A 24,166-nucleotide genomic window follows, 5' to 3' on the forward strand; every position below is an offset into this window, starting at 1 on the left:
TACTGATACCTGTTCTTTTGGGTATATACTCAGCAGTGGGATTCCTGAGTCACATAGTAGCTCTATTTTTCGTTTTTTGAGAACCTTCCAAACTGTTCTCCACAGTGGTTGTACTAATTGACATTTCCACCAGCAGTGTATGAGGATTCCCTTTCATCCTCATCCTCATTAACATTTCTTATTTCCTGTCTTTTGAATAAAAGTGAATTGACCTATTTTAATATTGTTGTGTCTCAGGGACTAGGGATGCCCAATGAGAAGCAGAGAGATGGAAATGGCCAATTGGTGGAGCAATCAGAACAAAATATTTATCAGTTATAGTATTTGTCTTATATTGGTGATTATAACTGAAATATTAACATCAAAAATCACTGATTCCAGGTCACCACAACAGATTTAATAATAGTGATGATAATGATAATAATAATAATAGTTCTAAATACTGTGAGAGTTACCAAAATGTGACAAAGAGACACCAAGTGAGCACATGTTGGAAAAATTGCATGAATAGACTTGCTTGACCCAGGCAGAATAGCCACAAGAGTTTAATTTGTAAAAACACAACGTCTGCAACACACAATAATGTAAAGTGCAATACAATGAGTTATGCCTGTAGTTACTGTCTCTAGGAGCTTCTGCTCTTGGTAATTTGTAATTCTGTTTTTTGCCTATCTGCAGTTTTTCAAAATTGGTTTGCCCAAACCTTGATGATTTGATGTATCTAAGAATTGCTTATGTTGAATTTCTTCAGCCTTTTTTCTTGTTGTAGGTTGAGAGTGATGGCTTCCAAGCTCTCTAGCTGTCAAAGAGGAAACTGGGCATTTTTATAACACAAAAGTAAATAACTACCCTTTCAAATTCTATAAAATATGGGGAGAATGATATTTCAATATCAAAAAATAGAAAAGTTAGAAATAGCATTATGCTAAAAGGTATATTCTTGTTTCAAGATGCTTATATAGCATGTTAGATACATGTTAAAAAACTAGGATAAATTCAACCAGTGAACAACATATCGACTTGAACCCAGAGTTTACAACTTTTCAAATATACGGCAGTAGGACATCAAAATAAGCACAGTGGTTTCAATTGCCTACATAGTCATTACCAATCGATAGCATGCTCAGCTTCTTAGACAGCAAAATTTGCTAAATTTTACGTTAGTCAGATAATACGTGCAATAGCCTGATCAGTGTTTCTTTTCTCAAAATTTACATGTTGAAATCTTCACTCTCAAGGTGATGGCATTAGGAAGTGAACTCTTTGGGAGGTGATTAGATGCTAAAAGTAGACCCATTAGTAATGGGATTAGCGCCTTTATTAAGAGGGCTGAGGAAACATGTTAACCTCATTCACCATCTGAGGACATAGGAAGACAGTGCAATCTAGGAGAAAGCAGGCTCTTACCAGACACCAAATCTGTCAGCACCTCAAACGGGAATTTTCCAGCCTCTAAAACTGTGAAATGTAAGTGTTGTTTATAGGCTATCTACTTTATGCTATTATTCTTATAGTAGCCCAAATGGACTAAGATGATATAGAAAACATTCATTTAAATTTAAGCATTTTATTCTGCAGTCACATTGAAAAACACCTTTACTGATCTGATAAGCATAAGAAATTCAATTGCCTTTTCTGAAGATGGCCATTATTAATCCACATATCATATTTCCATCAAAATAGATGCTATATATTATTTGTAATATAAAGAAAAGGATTGTGGTGTCAGTTAAGGAGGACTCGTCTGAATCTCAGTTTGGTTATTTACCTGTGAGGTCTTAGGCAAATCCCTTAACTTTTGGGATTTTCAGTTTCTGTACTGTAACATAATGTGTGTTGTACTAAAGAGGCTAGGTTAGACGACAGCTAAGTTTATTTCTAATGTCAGTAATTCATAATATTAACATCCTTTTATTTAAGCCTTTTAAATCAAGAAATTGAACATTTATGTCTGAGATTATCAGCTGGCAAAGTGCTAAGTGAACATGCACTGGAGCAAGGAAGCTTACGTTATTGTGTTGAGCACTTACTGAACAATTTAAGTTTAAGATTTAAATACAAATAATATGTTATCAACAGTGACTAAATATCTATTTCTTAACGTAATGTCTACTTTAAATTATGAAAATACAGATTTACCAAGAAAGACGCTAATTTTGGAAGAAAGATTAATTCCTTAAAACATCCTCTATCATCCAGAGAATAAAGTAATTTATAACTGAATAATTTTTCATTTAGCATTTTGTCAAGTTATAAACATACTGATCCAAAGATGTGGGTCAAAATCATTTGCAAGCATTTATGAAGAAAAGGAGATACTTGTGCTCACAGTTAAAACAAAAAACAAAACTATTTTAAAGCTAATAGGAAATTTTACAAATTTTATGTTGAAATATATAATTAAAGCAATGATGAAAGTGGGATTTTATAGAGTAAGTATTTTGCCCAGGGTCAGATCTCATTTAGTATGAGTATAACTCCTAGACAACTTTTAAAACAGCAAAGAAGGGAAATGGAGCTCAGAGAAAAACAATGTCCCTGGGTGGAAAGACAGAGAATGAGACTGAGGCTGCTAGGATGGCTAAAATTTGTGAAGCGGGGCACAAGGAAAAAAGAAGGCAAATAATCCCCATATAGCTGCACAGGAGTTTACCCAGTCCTTGGCTAAACTCCAAACTGAACATATCCAGGACATCATTGCGTGAGGGATATCATGAGCATTTCGTGGCAATCTGAAAGTTGAATAGAGAATTCCAAGGGAGATCATGGAACTCCATCCTATCCGAGATAGACTGAACTTCAAGAAAAACGTTTAGTGAGATGCCAGAAAGGCCCGGAGTTATGCATTAGGGATAAAGAGTATACCCTAAGACAAAGAGAAAAATGAGATCGACACAGCCATGAAAACTCTAAAATAAAGTCTGGTAAGATAAATGCAAACTTTCAGTAAATGAACTGCCTGTCAGATCAAAACTCAAAGCTATTTAAAAGAAAATATTATCCAGAATCTTGAAAATTTATTACCCATAACGCATAGTATATAAACAAATAACAAAACATGCAAAGGAGTGGTCATGGAAACAGAAAATATGATAAAAGCACACTGTCACATGATTCTAATGTTAGAATTAGTAGGACTTTAAAATAATTATTTTATATAAAAAGCTATGTTAAATAATTTAGGTGACGTTATGGACAAAATGAATAAACAAATATAAAATTTCAAAAGAAAAATGAGTACTGATAGAGGATATAATCTGAATTCCAGATTATAATAATAGTAATAGGCACACAAAAATTTTATTCAACGTTCTTAGTAACAGACAAAACACAGCAGAAGGGTTTAGTAAGGTTGAGGCCTGATCTATGGAAATTCGCACTAAAGAGAAAAATATTGAAAAAAGAGAAAGACTCTTGAAACCTGTAGGGCAATATCACACATCTAACATTCTTATAATTTAATTACCAGAAAGGCAGAAAAGAGAAAATAAGACACAAAAAATATTTAAGAGATAATGGAGAATTTTCTTCTAAAATTAGTGAAAATGTTACTTACATATTCAAATGGGCAGGGAAACATTTTGATTGGTGACTGATAGAACTCTCTTATACCTTAATTATGTTGGTAGTTGCAAGACCAGAGAATAAAGTAATTTATAACTGAATAATTATATCATTAGATATAATTAGATATAATGCAAATTAGAATGCATTTGTCTAAACTTTAAGAACTGTGCAACAAAGATGGTCAGTTTGATCGCACCAAAGGTAACCTTAATTGAAAAAAGTGAGAAACTTACTTTTCTGTTGATTGTGGAATAACTGAGATCATAATGACCAATTTAATGTCATCAAATGAAACTTTATTCTAATTTAAGTGAAAGTAATTTTCTGAACAGATAAAGGTATTATTGGACACTATGCATTTTTCTTCAAGTAAGTTGACTTTTTGATACTGAAATCTTTTGCAGCTTGTGTCGGATCACCATGCACCTCTTCAGGATAGCGGAGAAGAACACATAATCTCCGTAGAGAGCGTGGATTCCAGAAGAAAGGGCAGAGCTGCACAATCCCCAGTGCTTCATGCTAATCTCACCAATCAAGTATGACTTTTTTTTCTTTTGTCCAAGTATAGACTAAATGAGGCTGCAAAAAAAAAAAAAAAAAAAAAAAGTAAATCATTGACTTCCCTCTGCTAAGTGGTGGGAAATAATTGTTCACCCCTAAAATACCAAATTATTATTTTTTTGTTTTTTTTTTACTATATTATGTTTCTGAATTTACTGTTTTAGAAGTCTGTATCTTCTAGACTGTGAGATTATAAAGAAAAGATTACATGTATAATTTGTAACTTCAACATCTAACAGAACATTTTCCAGTCGATAAATAAATAAATATATACACATCTGATTTTGAGATAGGTACTGATGAACTTAACAGTGACTTACTGTTTCTTTTCTGATATTTTGGTACCTGTGTTGACCACTGGTAAGTATATTTTTTATGTAAATGGTGAATGTAAACTCTTAAGAACTAGCCTACTAAGAGTCTGACAGTTTTACCTTTTCCAGAATATAAAAGAAAAATAAAATTTAAAAAGTATAATTAATATTAAATATTATTTTATTTGCCTTGACTCAATTTACACAGGAAAAAATAATCTAAGTATTCCATGGCCTTTAATGCAAATTGTGTTAAGAATAATAGAGTAAGCGTGTTTTTAAAATTTACCATTGTCCCAATCAACAGCTAAATATTAGAAAGAACATAGCATGAATCTAAGGATTAGAGAGGAAATACAGAGAATTTGGTCCAAATCCTGTTCTAAGTCCATTCATCCGTTCTACAACAGGGATGAAGATCTCGTGACTTTAGTAGGCTGATCATTCCATAAATGATGCACTCTATCATACAGTTTTATATTTAAGTAGAGGGTAGCTTCTTTACACTATTAAAGATGGACTCTTGTTTTGTGTTTTGTAGTAAAACAGGCAAAAAATCTACTTTGCTAGCAAATATTCTCTCTAGAGCTGTTTGGAGATAATTGTCGTACTTCCCCTCTCTTCCCTGTCTTCTTATCTGTAGGCTAAATACTTCTGTTTCTTCAACATTGCCACATGCAGCATAGCCACTTGAATTTCTCATAATTTTATTTCTGGAGATGCTAAATGCAAATTCAGTTCAAAAAAAAAAAGGAAAATATGAACGCTTAGATTCCTCATGCTCTGCTCCCTTTTCTTCGCTCATAGTTTCAGAAATTTAAGCTCTCAAGTACAAAAAGGAACAGGTTTTACTTTTACCAGTTTTTGAGGCAACAAGACTAAAATTCACTTATTATCTTAGCAATTTCTCTTACTCAGAAAGTTATAAACTACAAAATTCCGAAGACAAATTCTAATTGCAAAAGTAGAGGCCAAATGAGCTGAACCATGTTCTCAAAAGTTCGGAAATAACCTGTAAAATAATCAGAAGACGGGTTGAGCCACGGTAGCAATATATGCAGTACATACTGTCTCGTGTGGAAATTTTGCTGTTTACTATATTAGATACTTGAAAAATGGGAGAGAACTAATCAATAAGTTGCAAGAACACAGATGCTTACGTAAATATGTATATATAGATTTGTATTCGTTATGTATTGCTAAGTACTTTGTTACCTTAAAATATAACCGTTTATAACAATATAAATTTATTATTATGCATATTTCTGGGTGGGTCAGGAATCCTGTAATAGCTTTTCTGGGTGGTTTTTAGCTCAAGGTTTCTAATAGATGATAGTAGATATATTGATTTAAGTTGAGCTTATCTGGTAGCTCAACTGCGGTTGGAGTATCTGATTTAAACTTGGATCACTCGTTTGACTATTAGGAAGAGATTTTGTATCCTCATCACATGGATCTCTCCACAGGCTATCTTCATTTCTTTTATCTGGCTTCTTCCATTAAAGATTTTCAAAAGGGAAAAAGGTAGAAATAGCAATTTTTAATGACATAGCCTTGGAAGTCGCATGCAGTAATTATAAGAAAACTACATTGGCTGTGTAGGTCAGTACTATTCAGTTTGAGAGGTAAACACATCGGGTGTGAGTACAGGAAGGAAAGGATCATGGCCGGCCATTTTTGATGATAGCTTCCACATAGCACTATTTTGTCTCAATTCAGTGTCTAAAAACAACTGCCTCACATAATTTATCAAGTTTTTAGTTGTTTATTACAGGAGGGTAAATCCCACAGGATTGGTGGAAGGGAAATGATGGTGCTATTTATTGCTATTTATTATAGAAAGTAGAACATGTGAACTCATACGTTTGAAATACTGTACAGACTTTCAAGTGAACCTTTTTAACTGTTTTTAAAATTTCAGATCTATAGTTCATATAAGGAGTTTGAAGGAAATATAAAAGTCTTAGACCCATCAACATACTAATCATTATTCCTAGCGTTCCGTTATTGGAACACTAAGCATGTGGGAGTTATTTATATCCTACTGTTCAAGGTCTTCACCAAGATCTGATTTTTCACTCAAGCAAAAATTCAAAAAAATTGCAACCTCTGGCATAAAGGAGTTAATGGCCTTAAAGCCATGGATCTAAATGAGGTTATTTTGGAAAGCAAAGAGATGTGAAGATTGAGCTCTGAGGAATTCCAAAATTTACAACTGATGAGGAAAAGAAAGTTCTAGAAAGGATACCGAAGAGTAGCAACCAGGAAGGTAGGAAGAAAATAATCTTCATGTGTAGTCCATGTAAATGTGAAGAAATTTTCTTTCAAAAAGAATAATATGTAAATGCTGACAAGTAGGATGAGGTCTGAGAATCGACTGTTGGATTTGGGAAGCAAGCTTATCAAAGTCTTTTTATCCCAAACCCAGGATCTGAAAAACGCATTATAAATACCTGCTGAATGGTTGAAATTTACTGTTAAGTTGCATAATTTAATAGGTTACTTTCCTTTTTTCCTTCTTCATAATTTCTCATTAAGAAATTGCACTTACCACCATGGTCCTCTAAACACCTTTCCATTCCAAGTGCTAACTTGGGGAGTCCATCTGCTGTCGCAGCTCGATGGTGCTAAAGTAAAGCTGGCAGGAGAAATGACAACCAGAGAGGCATATTCTGTATAATGTGCTTTTCTTCTGCTTTGGCAAAAATAGAATCTAAACTTTGGCAGGAAATTAAAGAAAGTTTGCATTTTGGTTAACATTTGTGCTTATTACCTCAAAATATAAAGTGGGACATCTCCAGGTGTAGGTTGGAGGATCCAGTACTTTGCAATACAGCCAATATTTTAAACTCTGTAATCAGAAATAAGATAAGAATGAATTTGAAATTATTCCTTGTAATGTCTTTAACAGTAAAGCCAGAGGCATCCCCTTGTGTGAAAATTATGTGTACAGATGATTATCATACTAATTCAAAAAATACTTAGGCTCATATAAATGTAGAATTGTGGAGAATGTGAAATAATATCTAAAAGGACATACATTAATTTTCATACCTAAATCTTTGTTATTCCAAGCAAATTTTCTAAACAACTATTCCATACTTCTACGTGCCATTAAAATAATTTTCAGAAATCCTAGGGTAAAATGTCATACAACTGGAATCCCCCAATATAGCATTCTAAACTTTGGCTAAAACTATGTATGAAGCAAAACGAAGAAGGACAGAAGCTCACAGTTATATCTGATGTGAGACAATATAGCACCAAAATGTAGTTAGGAAACTCTAACAAACAAAAGTGGAGCCAAATGGAGAAAATTGACCTTTGACTTCTAAAGGTTGTGATTTTCTGGATTCTTCTCATAAAACAAAATCATATAGAAAAAAAGAATATACGGTACTAATTTCTTCACTGGGACTTAGAGGATAAGGTTCTTATACCAATTAAAAAATGAGATAGCTCTCATTTTTTATATAGTTCTTTTTTTTTTTTTTTGAGATGGAATTTCACTCTTGTTACCCAGGCTGGAGTGCAATGGCGTGATCTCTGCTCACCGCAACCTCCTCCTCCTGGGTTCAGGCAATTCTCCTGCCTCAGCCTCCTGAGTAGCTGGGATTAACAGGCATGCGCCACCATGCCCAGTTAATTTTTTGTATTTTTAGTAGAGACGGGGTTTCACCATGTTGACCAGGATAGTCTCGATCTCTTGACCTCGTGATCCACCCACCTCGGTCTCCCAAAGTGCTGGGATTACAGGCTTGAGCCACCGTGCCCGGCCTACTATAAAGAGTTAGAATCAATATCTTTGAGAGGAGGAATTAAAAATATACTTTTCTGCTCTTCCCTTGAAAGTTTCAATTAATATATCTGGAATTGAATTATGCATATAATTAAGGGAAAGTAAAAACAAGTCAACTTCAATTGGAATTATCCTATGTATATCTAGTTTAAATCTTCTCTCTTTAAAATGGCAAGAGATAAAAGAACTTTTACATTTTGTGTAGCATTTGTGCTTCTTACCTCAAAATATAAAGTAAAGGGTAGTCAGAATACTGATCCATATCACCAAATGCTATATTCTGGCAGAGATTGAAAATTATAAAAAATTTGTTTGTAAGAAATGTTATTGTACCATAATAGATTCTGGAATTTGTAGGTCAAGTGAAGCAGAGTGAAAAACAAATAATTTCTAGAGGCAGTTTCAGCTTTTTCAGTATTCTGTCAAATCAGATTAGAACAGAAACAGATACAGGGGACAGCAAAAAGATGACCCACATTCTACCAGAGGTGTTCTATGTGAAAGTCTTCTACCAGACCAGAAGTGATCTGAGATCGGTGTCATCAACCTGCTCTCCACGGGATGATTTGAGAAGAGAATTAGATCTGCACAAAAATCTGAACAGCCAACAAGGAAAACCATGTATCAGGCATGTTGACTAACACTGGCCAATAGAGAAACTTGCCACCAACAAACAAAAATGCAGGCTCAGTGAAGCCTTGTCACAGTTCCAAGCATCCAGAATAATGAGAGAAAGAAAATTGTTTTGAAAAATATCTAATGCATTATCTAGAAGAGAATGTTATAAAAGTGTTTGAATCCTTAAAGTGTGTCATATATAAAATATAACTATAGATTCTTTTACAGCATCAAAGTTTTCAAAGATCAAATAGGGAAGGGATGAGATGAAATGGAATTTTCATAGATAAAGACATTTGAAAGGAAAATAAAGACACAACAGCAAAATTAAAATTAAAATTTTGCTACTAAATTAGGAGTTGCATATGAAAATGACCAAAAGAAATAATGAGAGGGAAAGTATTATTTATACTGAAAGAGAATATGGTGATTATACGAGATTACTGGTGTTCCAAAGAGGCCAGAACACATAGAAGAAATGTTTAAGTGTCTCTTCATTTAGCAATACTAGGAAGAATCACAGCAAGAGGGCAGAATAGAATCATCCAATGATGACACCCACAAAAGAACACCACATTGAGCAACTATCTATGCAGGAAGTCACCTTAGAAATCCTTTCCCACCCCCAACATCAAGTGAGCAGTGATACCTGTTTTTAACCTAATAGCAAAAGAAGAAGCTCTGAAGAGGGTACAAGGAAAAATCTTGTATTCCCTACACCACCTCTCCCCCAACTACAGGCAGTGCAGCTCAAAGAGAGCATTTGTGCATCTTGGGATGTGATATGATTTGGCTGTGTCCCCACCAAAATCTCAACTTGAATTGTATCTCCCACATGTTGTGAGAGGGACCCAGGAGGAGGTAACTGAATCATGGGAGCCAGTCTTTCTCATACTATTTTCCTGATAGTGAGTAAGTCTCCTGAGAGCTGATGGGTTAATTAGGGGTTTCTGCTTTCGTTTTTTTCCCTCATTTTCTCTTGTCACCACCAAGTGGGAGGTACGTTTTGCCTCTCACTATGATTCTTAGGCCCCACCAGCCATATGGAACTGTAGATCCAAACAAACCTCGTTTTCTTCCTAGTCTCAGGTATTTTTATCAGCTATTGGAAAACAGAATAATACAGTAAATCGGTACCAGTAAAGTGGGGCATTGCTGAAAAGATACCTGAAAATGTGGAAGCAACTTTGAAACTGGGTAATAGGCAGAGATTGGAACAGTTTGAAAGACTCAGAAGAAGACAAAAAATGTGGGAAAGTTTGGAACTTCCTAGAGACTTGTTGAATGACTTTTCCCAAAATGCTAATAGTGATATGGACTATGAAGTGTAGTCTGAGATAGTCTCAGATAGAGATGAGAAACTTCTTGGGAACTGGAGCAAAGGTTTTAGCAAAGAGACTGGCAGCATTTTACCCATGCCCTAGAGATTTGTGAAATTTTTATTGAGAGAGATAATTTATGGTATTTGGTGGAAAAAAATTTCAAAGCAGCAAAGCATTCAAGATATGACTTCAGTGCAGTTAAATGCATTCTGCTTTATAAAAGAAGCAAAGCATAAAAATTTGGAAAATTTGCATCCTTACTATGCAATAGCAAAGAAAAACTCATTTTCAGGGGATAAATTTAAGCTGGCTGGAGAAATTAGCATACATAGAAAGGAGCCTAATATCAATCCCCATGACCATGGGACAAATGTCACCAGGACATATCAGAGACCTTCATGGCAGCCCTTCCCATCATGGGGACCTGGAGCCCAGGAGGGAAAAAGTTGTTTTATGGGCTGGGCCCAGCATCCCTGTGCTGTGTGTAGCCTAGGGACTTGGTGTCCTGTGTCCCAGCTGCTCTAGCTGTGGCTGAAAGGGGCTAATATACAGCTAGGCTGTGACTTCAGAAGGTCCAAGCCCCAAGCCTTGGCAGCTTCCGTGTGGTATTGAGCTTGTAGGTGCACAGAAGTCAAGAATTGAGGTTTGGGAACCTCCACCTAGATTTCAGAAGATATATAGAAATGTCTGGATGTCCAGGCAGAAGTTTGCAGCAGGGGTGGGGCCCTCATAGAGAATCTCTGCTAGGACAGTGCAGAAGGAAAAAATCCTTCTGCCTAGTGGAGCTGTGTGAAGAGGGCCCCCATCCTCCAGACTTCAGAATGGTAGACCCACCAACATCATGCACTGTGTGTCTAGAAAAGCCACAGACACTCAACACCAGACCATGAAATCAGCCAGGAGAAAAGCTGTACCCTGCGAATCCACAGGGATGGTGCTGCCCAACACCATGGGAACCTACCTTTTACATCAGTGTGACCTGGATATGAGACCTGGAGTCAAAGGAGATCATTCTGGAGCTTTGAAATTTGACTGCCTTGCTGTATTTTAGACTTCTATGGGTGCTGTAACTTGTTAGCTTTGGCCAATTTCTCCCATTTGGAACAGCTGTATTTACCCAATACCTGTACCCCTGTTGTAACTAGGAAGTAACTAGCTTGCTTTTGATTTCACAGGCTCATTGGTGGAATGGGCATTCCTTGTCTCAAATGGGTATTTGGACTGTGGACTCTTGGGTTAATGCCGAAATGACGTAAGGCTTTAGGGGACAGTTGGGAAGGCAAAATTAGTTTTGAAATGTCAGGACATGTGATTTAGAGGGGCCTGGGTTGGAATGATATGGTTTGGCTGTGTCCCAACCAAAATCTCAACTTGAATTATGTCTCCTAGAATCCCCACATGTTGTGGGAGGGACCCAGTGAGAGGTAATTGAATTTTGGGGCTAGTCTTTTCTGTGCTATTCTCGTTATAGTGAATAAGTCTCATGACATCTGATGGGTTTTCATTTTCTCTTGCTGCTGTTATATAAGAAGTGACTTTTGCCTCCCACCATGATTTTGAGGCCTTTTCAGCCATGTGGAACTGTAAGCCTAATTAAACCTCTTTTCCTTCTCAGTTTGGGTATGTCTTTATCAGGAAGAGAGAGTAAAGTGTGTGAAACTTTGCATTACAATTTACTATGCTCTGTCAAAATGAAACAAGATACTAGGCAGAATTCTGTCAGTGCTTGTGGAAGGAGAATTTTGTCTAGCCCTAGTCTAGAAGGAAATCCTCTGTCCACTGTTAGGAAGCCTAGTCCCAACCCACTTCATAACCAGCTGACTACAGTGGCCTGGGGGCCCAAATAAACTTGAGGGCCAATCAGGCGATAATTACTTCCTTCTGTCCTTGGGCAAGCATCAGTACTGCACTGGGCTCAGAGACTGTGGGTCTATAGTGAAAGTTACACCGAAAACAGCAAGTAATTTGGAAATGGAGGGAATGGAGTAAAAGTGTCAAGTTTTGTAGTTTTAGTTTTGCTCAGATTTTAATTCTTACTTGTTATCAGGGTAGAAAGTTTATTCAAAGAAATAATGAGAGATAATTTGCCAAACCTAGAGAAACATATGAATATCCAGGTACAAGAAGATCAAAGAATACCAAGCAGATTTTACCCTAATAAGCCTACCTCAAGGCACATAATAAGCAAACTCTCAAAGGTCAAGGATAAAGAAGGCAATTTAAAAGTTGTAATTCATTTAAATAATTAGCTATAAAATGTTTTTTGGAAGCCTCATGGTAACCACAATGAAAAACCTATAAGAGATATACAGAAAATAAAGCCTACTACCAGAAAAAAATCACACTCACACACACACATACACACACACACAAACACACACAAACACACACATGAATAGACCATATGCTACACCACAAAACAAGTCAAAAATTTTTAAATGGAAATTATATCAAGCATCGTTTTGGACCACAATGAAATAAAACTATAAATCAATAACAAAAGCTACTTTAGTAACTGCAAAAATATGTGGATATTAAAAAAAATGCTCCTGAATGACCACTGGATCAAAAAAATTGAGAAAGAAATTTTAAAATTTATATAAAACAAATAAAAATGGAAATACAACATACCAAGACCTCTGGGAAATTTACAGCAATAAATGGCTAGATCAAAAAAACAGAAAAATTTTAAATAAACAACTTTATGATTCATTTAAAAAAACAAAAAGTGAGAGCAAACTATACCCATAGTTAATAGAAGGAAATAGATAATAAACACAGAAGGAAACTAAATAAAATTGAAACTAAAAACATAGAAAAAATCAACAAAATAAACAGTGAAAAGATACAATGGTAAAATTTTAGCAGGTCTAAGAAAAAAAAAGAAAACATGCAAATAAATAAAATCAGAGGAAAAAAGAGAAACATTTAAAACTGATACAATGAAAATTCCAAGTACTATTCACTAGAGACTGTTATGAGTAACTACACATCAATAAATTCAAAAATCTAGAAGAAATTAGTAAATTTCAAGATAATACCACCTACCAAGTTTAAACGATCAAGAAATCCAAAACCTGAATAGATCGATAACAAATAATAAGATAGAAACAATTATAAAAAGCTTCCCATTAAAGAAAAACCCAGGGTGGAACTGATGGCTTTGCCACAGTATTCTACCAAATATTTAAAGAAAAATTAATACCAATATTAACCTATTCCAATAAATTGAAAAGGTGAGAATACTTTAAAAATTCATCCTAGGAACTGGATTTGGTAGCTTGAGCCTGTAATCTGAGCATTTTGAGGGCTAGGTGGGTGTATCACAAAGCCAGGAGTTCAAGAGCAGCCTCACCAATATGGTGAATCCCCATCTCTACTAAAAACACAAAAATTAGCTGGGCATGGTGGCATATGCCTATAGTCCCAGCTACTCTAGAGACTGAGATAGGAAAGGCACTTGAACCCGGGAGGTGGAGGTTGCAGTGAGCCAAGATTGTGCCACTGCTCTCCAGCCTGGGCAACAGAGTGAGGCTCTGCCTCACGAAAAACAAACAAAAATGTAATCCCAGCACTTTGGGAGGCCGAGGTGGGTGGATAACGAGGTCAAGAGATCGAGACCATCCTGGTCAACATGGTGAAACCCCGTCTCTACTAAAAATATTTAAAAAATTAGCTGGGCATGGTGGCACGTGCCTGTAATCCCAGCTACTCGGAGGCTGAGGCAGGAGAATTGCCTGAACCCAGGAGGCGGAGGTTGCGGTGAGCCAAGATCGCACCATTGCACTCCAGCCTGGGTAACAAGAGTGAAACTCCATCTCAAAAAACAAACAAACAAAAAAAACATTTATTTGCAGATGTCAGCATTATCCTAACACCAAAACCAGACAAACACAGCAACAACATTAACAAAAACAACATGGTAAAATCTCTGATGAATATTGTTTCTAAAATTCTTTAAAAAATTCATAGCAGATGGTCAAACTGAATTCAATAAAATGTTTAAAAGATCATTTGTCATGGCCAAGTGTGGTTTATCCCTGGGATGCAAGGATAGTCCAAAATATACAAATCAATAAGTGTGATACATCACATCAGCACACTAAAGGACAAAAACCATAAGATAATTTTAATAAACAAAAAAATAGTGAATTTGATTTTTTCATTATAAAAACTGTCAACACACTGGGTATGAAGGAACATATCTTAACACAATAGAGGCCATGTGAAAGAAACCCAAGCTAGTATTCCCCTGAATAGGGAAAAACTGAAAGTCTTTCCTTTGAGATCAGGAAGAGGACAAGGATGCTCACTTTCACCACTTTATCCAACATAGTAGTAGAAGTAGTAGCCAGAGCAATTAGACAAGAGAAAGAAACAAACAATATCCAAATTGGAAGTAGAGGAGTTTAATTATCCTTTATTGTTGATGATATGATGTTATATCTAGAAAAATCAAATGATTCTCCCCAAAATTATTAGAACTGATAAACAAATTCTCAGTAAGGTCAGAGATAGAATATCAACATATAAAGATCAGTGCCATTTCTTTTATTAAAAAAGTTTACTAAGTTCTGGGACACATGTACTGAATGTGCAGATTTGTTACATAGGTTTACATGTGCCATGGTGGTTTGCTGTACCTATCAACCCATTATCTAGCTTTTAAGCTCTGCCTGCATTAGGCATTTGCCCCAATGCCCTCCCTCCCCTTTTCCCCATCCCTTGACAGGTCTCAGTGTGAGACAGTCCCCTCCTTGCATTCTGATTTCTCAGCTCCCACTTGTGAGTGAGAAAATGCAGTGTTTGATTTTCTGTTTCTGGGTTAGTTTGCTGAGAATGATGGCTTCCAGCTTCATCCATGTACATGCAAAGGACATGAGCTTATTCTTTTTGTGGCTGCATAGTATTCCACAGTGTATATGCTCCACATTCTCTTTGCTCAGTCTATCGTTGGAAAGCATTTAGGATGGTTCCAAGTCTTTGCTACTGTAAATAGCGCTGCAATAAACATATGCATGCATGTGTCCTTACAGCAGAAAAATTTATAATCCTTTAGGTACATACCCAGTAATGAACTGCTGGGTCAAATGGTATTTCTGGTTCTAGATCCTTGAGGAAGTGTCACACTGTCTTCCACAATAGTTGAACGAATTTACATTCCCACTAACAATGTAAAAGTGTTCCTATTTCTTCATATTTTTGCCAGTATCTGTTGTTTCCTGACATTTTAATGATTACCATTCTAACTGGCATGAGATGGTATCTCATTGTGTTTTTTTTTATTTTTCTAATGACCAGTGATGATGAGCTTCTGTCATATGTTTTTGGGCCACATAAATGAGATATCTGTATTCCCACATATATTGCAGTGCTATTCATTATAGATAAGACACAAAATAAAACTGTGTCAACCAATAATGACTGAATAAAGAGAATATGGTACATAAATGAACAATGGAATATTCTGACTTTATTAGAATGAAATTGTATTATTTGCAACAACATGAGGTTATTGCCTTACACAATGTAAGCCAGGCATAGAAAAACAAGTATCATTTGTTCTCATTCATGGGAGGTAGGTAGAAAAATTGATCTTGTAATAGCACATAGCAGAATGGTGGTGACTAGTGGCACAGAAGGAAAATGGGGAGGAAGGGATGAAGAAAGAGGGTTTGATTAATGGGTACAAAACAAGAACTAGTAGGAACAAGACCTTATGCTCAATAGATCAATAGGTAGATGATAGTTAAATTAATCAATCTTACATTTCAAAATAGCTAGAGGAGTGAATTTAGAATGTTTATCACATAAAGAAATTCTAAACATATGAGGTGATGGCTATCCCAGTTACTCTGACTTGACCGTTACACCTTTTATGCTTGTCTCTAAATATCACATGGATTCCATAAGTATAAACAGCTATTATGTACCTTTATAAATAAAATATTTAAAAATTCAATAAATATGTTTTTAATATTTCTGACCTAAATTTTGTGTTTGCTTTCAGCTCTTTCTGTAATAATTTTCTAGAGGCCAGGTTATTTTTCTTTCTTCTAATAGTAAGTGTAAACTTTCCCAATGTTTTTGTCTAAATTATTTAGTAGATACTTTACTAGGCTTCCTTAATTTCTAAATCTTCAATATTGATGACATTTTAATTCAATTTCTAAATAATTTTTCCATAGACATTATGTTTTTGCCTATCTATCCTTTATTTTGCAATGTATAAATTTCTTTTTATTTTTTATGAAAGAAAGAAAGAAAGAGAAAGAAAAATGGGGAGAGAGAACAGGAGTCTTGCTCTATTGCCCAGGAAGGAATGCAATCTAAAAATAGGTATTAAAAACCTCTTTTATGCCGATAGTTGTGCTTAACAGTGGAGACGGGAAGGAATAAGGGAGGAAAATAACAAACAGCCAACCAATATTTCATTTAAGTCTGTGAAATGCTATGAAAATGCTGAAGAGTGATTTACTTCCAATTATGTGGTCACTTTGAAAATAGGTGTAATGTGATACTGAGAAAATTGTATGTTCTGTGGACCTGGGGTGAAGAATTCTATAAATATTCACTGAGTTTACTTGTTCCAGGTCTGAGTTCTAATCATAGATGTCCCTGTTAATTTTCTATCTCATTGATCCATCGAATATTAACAATGTGGTCTCAGAGTCTCCTGCTATTATTGTGCGGGAGTCCAAGTCTCTTTATAAGTCATTAAGAACTTGTCTTATGTATCTGGGTGCTCCCATATTGGGTGCATATATATTTATGATCATTGACTCCTGTTTTTGCATTGATCCTTTTACCATTATGTAATGTCCTTCTTTGTTTCTTTTAGTCTTTGTTACTATTAAAGTCTATTTTGTCAGAGACGAAAGTTACAACTTCTGTTTTTTCTTTTCTCTCCATTTGATTGGTAAGTCTTCCTCCAATCCTTTATTTTGAGTCTTTGTGTGTCCTTGCTTATGAGATGGATCTGGATACAGCGTACTGATGGGTTTTGACTTTTTATTCAATTTGCCTGTCTGTGTTGTTGATTGGGGCATTTAATCCATTTAAATTTAGGATTAATATTGATATTTGTGAGTTTAATATTGTCATTTAATGCTATCTGGCTATTTTGCCCATTAGTTGATATAGATTCTTCATTGTGGAGATACTCTTTACCTTTTGGTAAGTTTTTGGGATGACTGATACTGGTTGTTCCTTTCTGTGTGTGATGCTTCTTTCAGAAGCTCTTGTAAAGCAGACCTGGTGGTGATAAAATCTCTGAGTGCTTGCTTGTTCGTGAAAAATTTTATTTTTCCTTCATTTATAAAGCTTAGTTTGGCTGGATATGAGATTCTGGGCTGAAAATTCTTTTCTTCGAGGATATTGAATATTGACCCCCACTCTCTTCTAGTTTGTAGGGTTTCTGCTGAGAGATCTGCTGTGACTCTGATAGGCTTCCCTTTATGGGTAACCTGACCTTTCTCTCTGGCTGCCCTTAGAATTTTCTTCTTTATTTCAACCCTGGTGAATCTAACGATTATGTGTCTTGGGGTTGCTCTACTTGAGGAATATCTTTGTGGTGATCTCTGCCTTACCTGGAGTTGAGTATCATCCAGCCTTACTAGGTTAGGAAAGTTTTCCTGAATAATATCCTGAAGAATATTTTCCAGCTTGGATTCATTCTTTTCATGACATTCAGGTACACCTATCAAATGTAAATTAGGTCTTTTCACATAGTCCCATATTTCTTGGAGACTTTGCTCATTCCTTTTTACTCTTTCTTCTCTAATCTTGTCTTCTCATTTCATTTCATTAAATTGGTCTTCGACCTCTGATATCTTTTCTTCTGCTTTATCAATTCAACTGTTAAAACCTGTGCATACTTCATGGAGTTCTCGTATTGTATTCTTCAGTTCCATTAATTCACTTATATTCCTCTGTAAATTGTCTATTCTTGTTAGGATTTCATCAAACCTTTTTTTCAAGGTCTTAGTTTCTTTACGTTTTTTTCAAGGTCTTAGTTTCTAGAACATTCTTTTAACTCACTGAAGTTTCTTATTATACACCTTCTGAAGCCAGATTCTGTTAATGGAATGCACTCATTCTCCATCAGGCCTTGTTCCCATGTTGATGAGGAACTGTGATCCCCTGTAGAGGGAGAGGCATTCTGATCTTGGGTATTCTCAGCCTTTTTACACTGGTTTCTTTCCATCATTGTAAATTTATCCACCTGTCATCTTTGTAATTACCAACTTTCCCAAATTAGGTCTCTGAGTGGACGTCAAACTTGTTGATTCCCAGTGCCAGAATCTGAGCAACCCACTGCCCCAGCTAAAACAGCAGCATTAAGATTTATGGTGCTTTTGGGACCAGGAATCTCCGGTATGGCTTCCCTCTTGAGTCCCTTTTGCAATCAGCTGAACGGGCAACTCTGCCTTCCCGGAACTCCAAATGACCAGAAGGGGACCCAGTCCCATTTACTCTGTACTGAGAACCACAGCTCCAAGGCGCTGGCAAAACCACGGCGCCTGCCACAAGAGTCTCACTGGTGACCCATGGGGCTCCTCCACTGGGAATCTCCTGGTCTATGAGCAACAAAAATTTGTCTGAAAGTGTGGCATTATCTTGTTCTCTGTGCTTTCACTGGGAGCTACAGTCCTGAGCTGCTAGTAATTGGCCATCTTGGATCGCAATGTATAAACTTCTACTAAGAACCAATTAACTGACAGAAAATAAGTTCCCATATCTTGCCTCCAAACTTCCCAGTGTACACATTGAGTGCCTGTGTGCATGCGTTTTTGTGTATATGCATATATAATACCTTTTTATATCTACCTAATGAACATTTTACTTGGGAATAATTTATTTTTTATAAACAACATTTTACATATTTATGGGGTGCACGTGACAATCTGATACAAGCATACAGTATGTAATAATAAGGTAGTTGGGTATTGATCACCTTTAATATTGACAAATATCTTTGTATTGGCAGCATTCCAATTTAACCTCTTAGTTATTTTGAAATACACAGTATTGTTAACTCGAGTTGCCCTATTTTCCTGTTTAACACTAGATCTTATTTCTTCTAACTATATTTTTGTTCTCATTAACCAAGCCCTCTCTATTCCTCTCTCCACATTACAGGAAGAATACATTTTATGAAACAATTTTTGGCATCTATAAAAATAATCAGATATGGATTCTTTATTCAGCTTATTAAAATGATAAAGCATATATCCACATGCTAATTCACTCTTCCATTCAAATTTATTGTCATGTGTTTTTTTCTTCATTCATACTGCAAGCTTGATTTCGTAGTTGTGTATTTGAATGCTTTAGTAGATATCTTTATTTATTTTATTGCCTATAATACTTTTTTTTAACCTTGTTTGCATTCTTACAAAGAAGGTATTAGCATATACCATCTATTTCTGATACACCTCTTCATAGTTCACCAACTTTTCACACCCAGGAAATTAGTATGGCTTAGGTATATTTGAATTTTTGAAAAGAGGGAGGTGATTTGTGTACCTATCATAGATGTTCCTCTTTAATCCAGACAAATGTAGTGCATTTATCTGAAATTCCTTTAAATTATAGGTTTTTAATAGTTTCTTTCCTTAATATATAAGGTGGATACAAATTTTCTGTACTTGTAAATGTCTTTGGTTATTACTTTCATCAGAAAGAAATATGTATATGCATATGTATACAATGAGACGAAAAATAGGCAAAGTGCTGGATATCAAATTAATGTCTTTCATCAGCTTTTATTTCAGAAAAATCTTTGTTCATTTGTATCGCAATGGAATTTTTACTCTTTTACTTAGTAAATTATATCCATTAAACATATCTCATATCTATTACTTAAAAATATGTTAGTTTTATTATAATTCTAGTCTTATGTCTTAGTGTTTCAAAAATCCAGAACTGAGTACCAGAAACATTTTGAAAGTTTCCTCATTTCAATTGTTTAATATCTGGGTAAGATTATCCAATAGTATTGTACCTATGGTCAAACATTGTAGAGAATCATCTGACAAAAATATCCTTCTTAGGTTGACAAAATGCTTGTATCTTTCCTTTTAATTCACACTTTTTACTATCTGAGTTGAAATCATAGCCTCACAGTTACATGACCTTTGACAAGTTATTTAGCCTTTCATTATCTTTGTTTGCTTTTTTCCATTTTAAAAGTGTCATAAGAATTGTTTCTATGGTGTAGGATTTCTATTAAAAATAAATGAGATGAAAACTCTAAAATTCTCAGAAAATGTGGCACATAGTAAGCTATTAGATAATATCAGTTGTTTATTATTAGAGTTTTTAGTTAGAGTATTACAATCTCAACCTCATGAGTTAGCACAGTAATAATGAGGGACTTTTTTGTAGTAAATGTTTTTGAGACTGTGTGTCTGTAACTGCACCCACTTCTCCCAAATTCTTTGTAAATTAAATTTCTTTATCCATATAGAAAATGTTTTTCTATGCTCCCACATGCCAATTTCCCTTCCATGGATTTTAAGAGTGGGGCCAAGTGAGGTGACACAATCTTTTTTCCTGATATCAAAGTTGTAAGAGGTAAAGATTGGAAGACTTTAATGGCATGTTTTTTTAAACCATGTCTAGAATCTAAAAGATAATCATTGTACAGTGAAAAAGCAAATTCTAAAGAATGTGTTCTCAATGGAGGTTGCCCCTCTAGTCCATGTGCTCCTGAGGGTTAGCACACTCCTGTTCTTTTTGCAACTTGGTGATTCCATAAAATATTAAGTCATTCTTCAACTTAGGTTTATTGTAACTAACAAAAGTTGTCCATTTTTTTTTTTCTGCTATACTTAAGTAATCGTGGTATTGTTTTCTAGTTTTGCACTGCTGTTGAATTTGTCTTCATTCATCTTGGGAACCAATGATCGATACAGCCTCTTCTACAAGTGACTGCTTAAGCAAAAAGAGGAAGATTCATGGGAGCTTTAAGAACAGAGTGGTATCTCTGGATAATTTCAGCCAATTTCAGTTGGTTGTCTATCTTCTCTTTTATCTTCTGTAGGTTTTTTAGTAAACTAAACTTGACTTATTTGCTTTGTGAAGAAACATGTTCCTTCAGCTTCATTCCAGTGCAGCTCTTCTCAACTGTCTCGAACAATGACATTTAACTGGCTTTCATTCCTTCAGTTTGAGACAGACCTCTAACCACTAAAACTGAATTTTCAAAATAAACTTCTGATTTTATCTGCCTTCACCTAAGTGCCCTGGCTCTTTTAGTACCATTCCCTTCCTCACACATCATGGAACGTCCAAACTAAATTGCCTTGAGGACTATGAATTTGTCAAGTTTGCTTTCCCTATTTGTTGAAAATAATGTCAATATTTATGTGATTAATATATTTTAGTTATTTATATGCTTGGTGTGAGTATCTTGGTTAGCAAATGTTTCAATTACTTATGTGCTTGGCATTAGTATGGATAGCATTCCATATTTTGACTTAAGTATTTTTACAAACTTCACCTATTTCTTGTTCCATATGCATTTTACCTGGTGTATTGGCCAAAGATCAGTACATAGCTCTCATTGGGAAATTTTCTTTTAGCTTTTTTCCACCAAAGGAAAATTCTGAAGAAAGTTGAGACTAGATCTGTGTACTTCCTTCTAACATGCTTAGGCACTTTTAAGGGAAACTCAAAGCTAAAAATTCTCTTTAATAATTTTTTTCTTATAAGTAAACGAGTAGTAATTTTGTTGTACTCCACAACTTTCTAACACTTATTTCATTTTTTTTGAGTTTTTAATTTTGTAATCTCCTTGGGCTTACTAGTAACCTATGGAAAGTTTCTCATTATTTCCTTTTGATAAATGGAGAATATATTGAACTCGTTTTATAGTTTATATAATAAAAATTGTATAATTTTCTTTCTAATGTTTTTCATGATTGCCTTAAACCTACTAATATTTAGATATAAGATATTTCTATGGACTTTGTTTTTTTCCAGTAATAATTGACAGGATTATTTGAATCAAACTGCCAATAGAAAAAAAGAAAAATTCTAGATAAAATATTAAAAACAGATCTAAACAGCATGGGGTGGCTAAACTGATGATAGAAAGAGGCTGGGCCAAAACATGAGGGTAAACTTTAGCTAGAGAGATACATTTTAAACCAAAAAAAACAAAGCATTTTGTCTTGAGGGCATTTACCCATAGTTTACAACGAGGTTCAAAGTGGGATGAAAATTCAGCATTTTAGGAAACCTCTTGACAATAACTTGGAAATAAAATAACCACTCTCTTTTAAAGATGAGCAAGAATTAGATACTCTTATCTTATTCTCCCAAACCTAAAGTTATAGAAGCTGAGCAAAGCAGGTGAAATGAAGATAAACCAAGAACCTATGGCACTACATATGAATGTTCTAAATGCCCCAATTTAATGACAACCAGTCTCTTATTGGAAAAAAACAATACCAACAACATGGTACTTAGAAGAGACAAATATAAAATACAAGAGTAAAAGCAATGGATTAAAAATGATATATTATGCAAACTGTATTTTCAAGCACTCACAGAAAATCTACCACAAATTGAATATGCATATAAGGAAAAAGAATGGAACCCACATACCATTCTGGTGAATAGCGCCAGTCAATTTTGCCACTTTGGAAAATCGATTGGTATGTTAAATATATTTGAAGTTGCACATACCCTATGGCCTAATAATTATGTTTGTAATATTCATAAGTATACAGGCTTTTAAAATTCACTCATATGTGCATTTGGATGTTTATATGAGAAAATTAACAGGAGCACTAAAGTAACCAGAAACTTTAAACAACTCAAACATTCATCAACAGTACAATGAGAAAAACAAATTGCCCGGGCGCAGTGGCTCACGCCTGTAATCCCAGCACTTTGGGAGGCCGAGACGGGTGGATCACGAGGTCGAGAGATCGAGACCATCCTGGTCAACATGGTGAAACCCTGTCTCTACTAAAAATACAAAAAATTAGCTGGGCATGGTGGCGCGTGCCTGTAATCCCACCTAATGGGGAGGCTGAGGCAGGAGAATTGCCTGAACCCAGGAGGCAGAGGTTGCGGTGAGCCGAGATTGCGCCATTGCACTCTAGCCTGGGTAACAAGAGCAAAACTCCGTCTCAAAAAAAAAAAAAAAAAAAAAGAAAGCAAATTATGGAATATTCATGTAATGAAATATTAAGACAATGAAGATGAACAAACTGCAAGTTAAGTGATCACATTTTGCAAACAAAAGTGAGAAAAACAAAAGCTAAAAACCCAAAATAATAAGATTTATTTATGTTTATATAAAATTGAAAAGCAGAGAAAATCAAAGTAGGAGTCAGAAACCATGGCCCCTGGGTGATTACAGATACATTCACACTTTTGCCTATCATTCTATGGCTATTTTTCTACTATAATAGCAGTGACACAGTAACTGTGACAGAGACCCTATGACCTGCAAAGACTAAAATCTTTCATATCTGACGTTTGTGGAAAATGTTTGTCAGTCTTGAAATTAAATTACCATTTAGGAATGGAAATGTAAGTGCTAATATTTAAAATAAAACAAAGAACATGGAAATAATGATGAGTAAGTTTAATTTTTCCCTCTGGCATTTTGTAAAAAGGGTTGGGGTCACAAAAGGCACTTTGGGAGGCTGAGGTGGGCTGATCACTTGAGGCCAGGAGTTGGAGACTAGCCTGGTGAATGTGATGACACCCTGTCTCTACCAAAAATACAAAAAAAAAAGAAAAGAAAAAGAAAAATTAGCCGGGCATGGTGGTGCATGCCTGTAGTTCCAGCTATTTGGGAGGCTGAGGCAGGAGAATTGCTTGATACCAGAAAACGGAAGTTTTAGTGAGCCAGGATCATGCCACTGCACTCCAGCCTGGCGACAGAGAGACACTTCTTCACACACACACACAAAACTTGGTGGTGCGTGGTGGTGGCATACACCTCTAATCCCAGCTACTTG

General features: G+C 35.3%; 1 long non-coding RNA gene across 1 annotated transcript; it reads left to right on the top strand.

Moving 5' to 3' along the window:
* Positions 1-1,344: 1,344 nt before the first annotated feature.
* Positions 1,345-23,775, top strand: LOC118144434 (uncharacterized). The gene is made up of 3 exons (XR_004729248.3): positions 1,345-1,467; positions 3,972-4,103; positions 21,044-23,775. It is a non-coding gene; the product is annotated as an uncharacterized LOC118144434 (long non-coding RNA).
* The last annotated feature ends 391 nt before the right edge of the window (positions 23,776-24,166 follow it).

Source organism: Callithrix jacchus, chromosome 9 (assembly GCF_049354715.1).
Source record: "Callithrix jacchus isolate 240 chromosome 9, calJac240_pri, whole genome shotgun sequence".
In the NCBI taxonomy this organism is placed as follows: domain Eukaryota; kingdom Metazoa; phylum Chordata; class Mammalia; order Primates; family Cebidae; genus Callithrix; species Callithrix jacchus.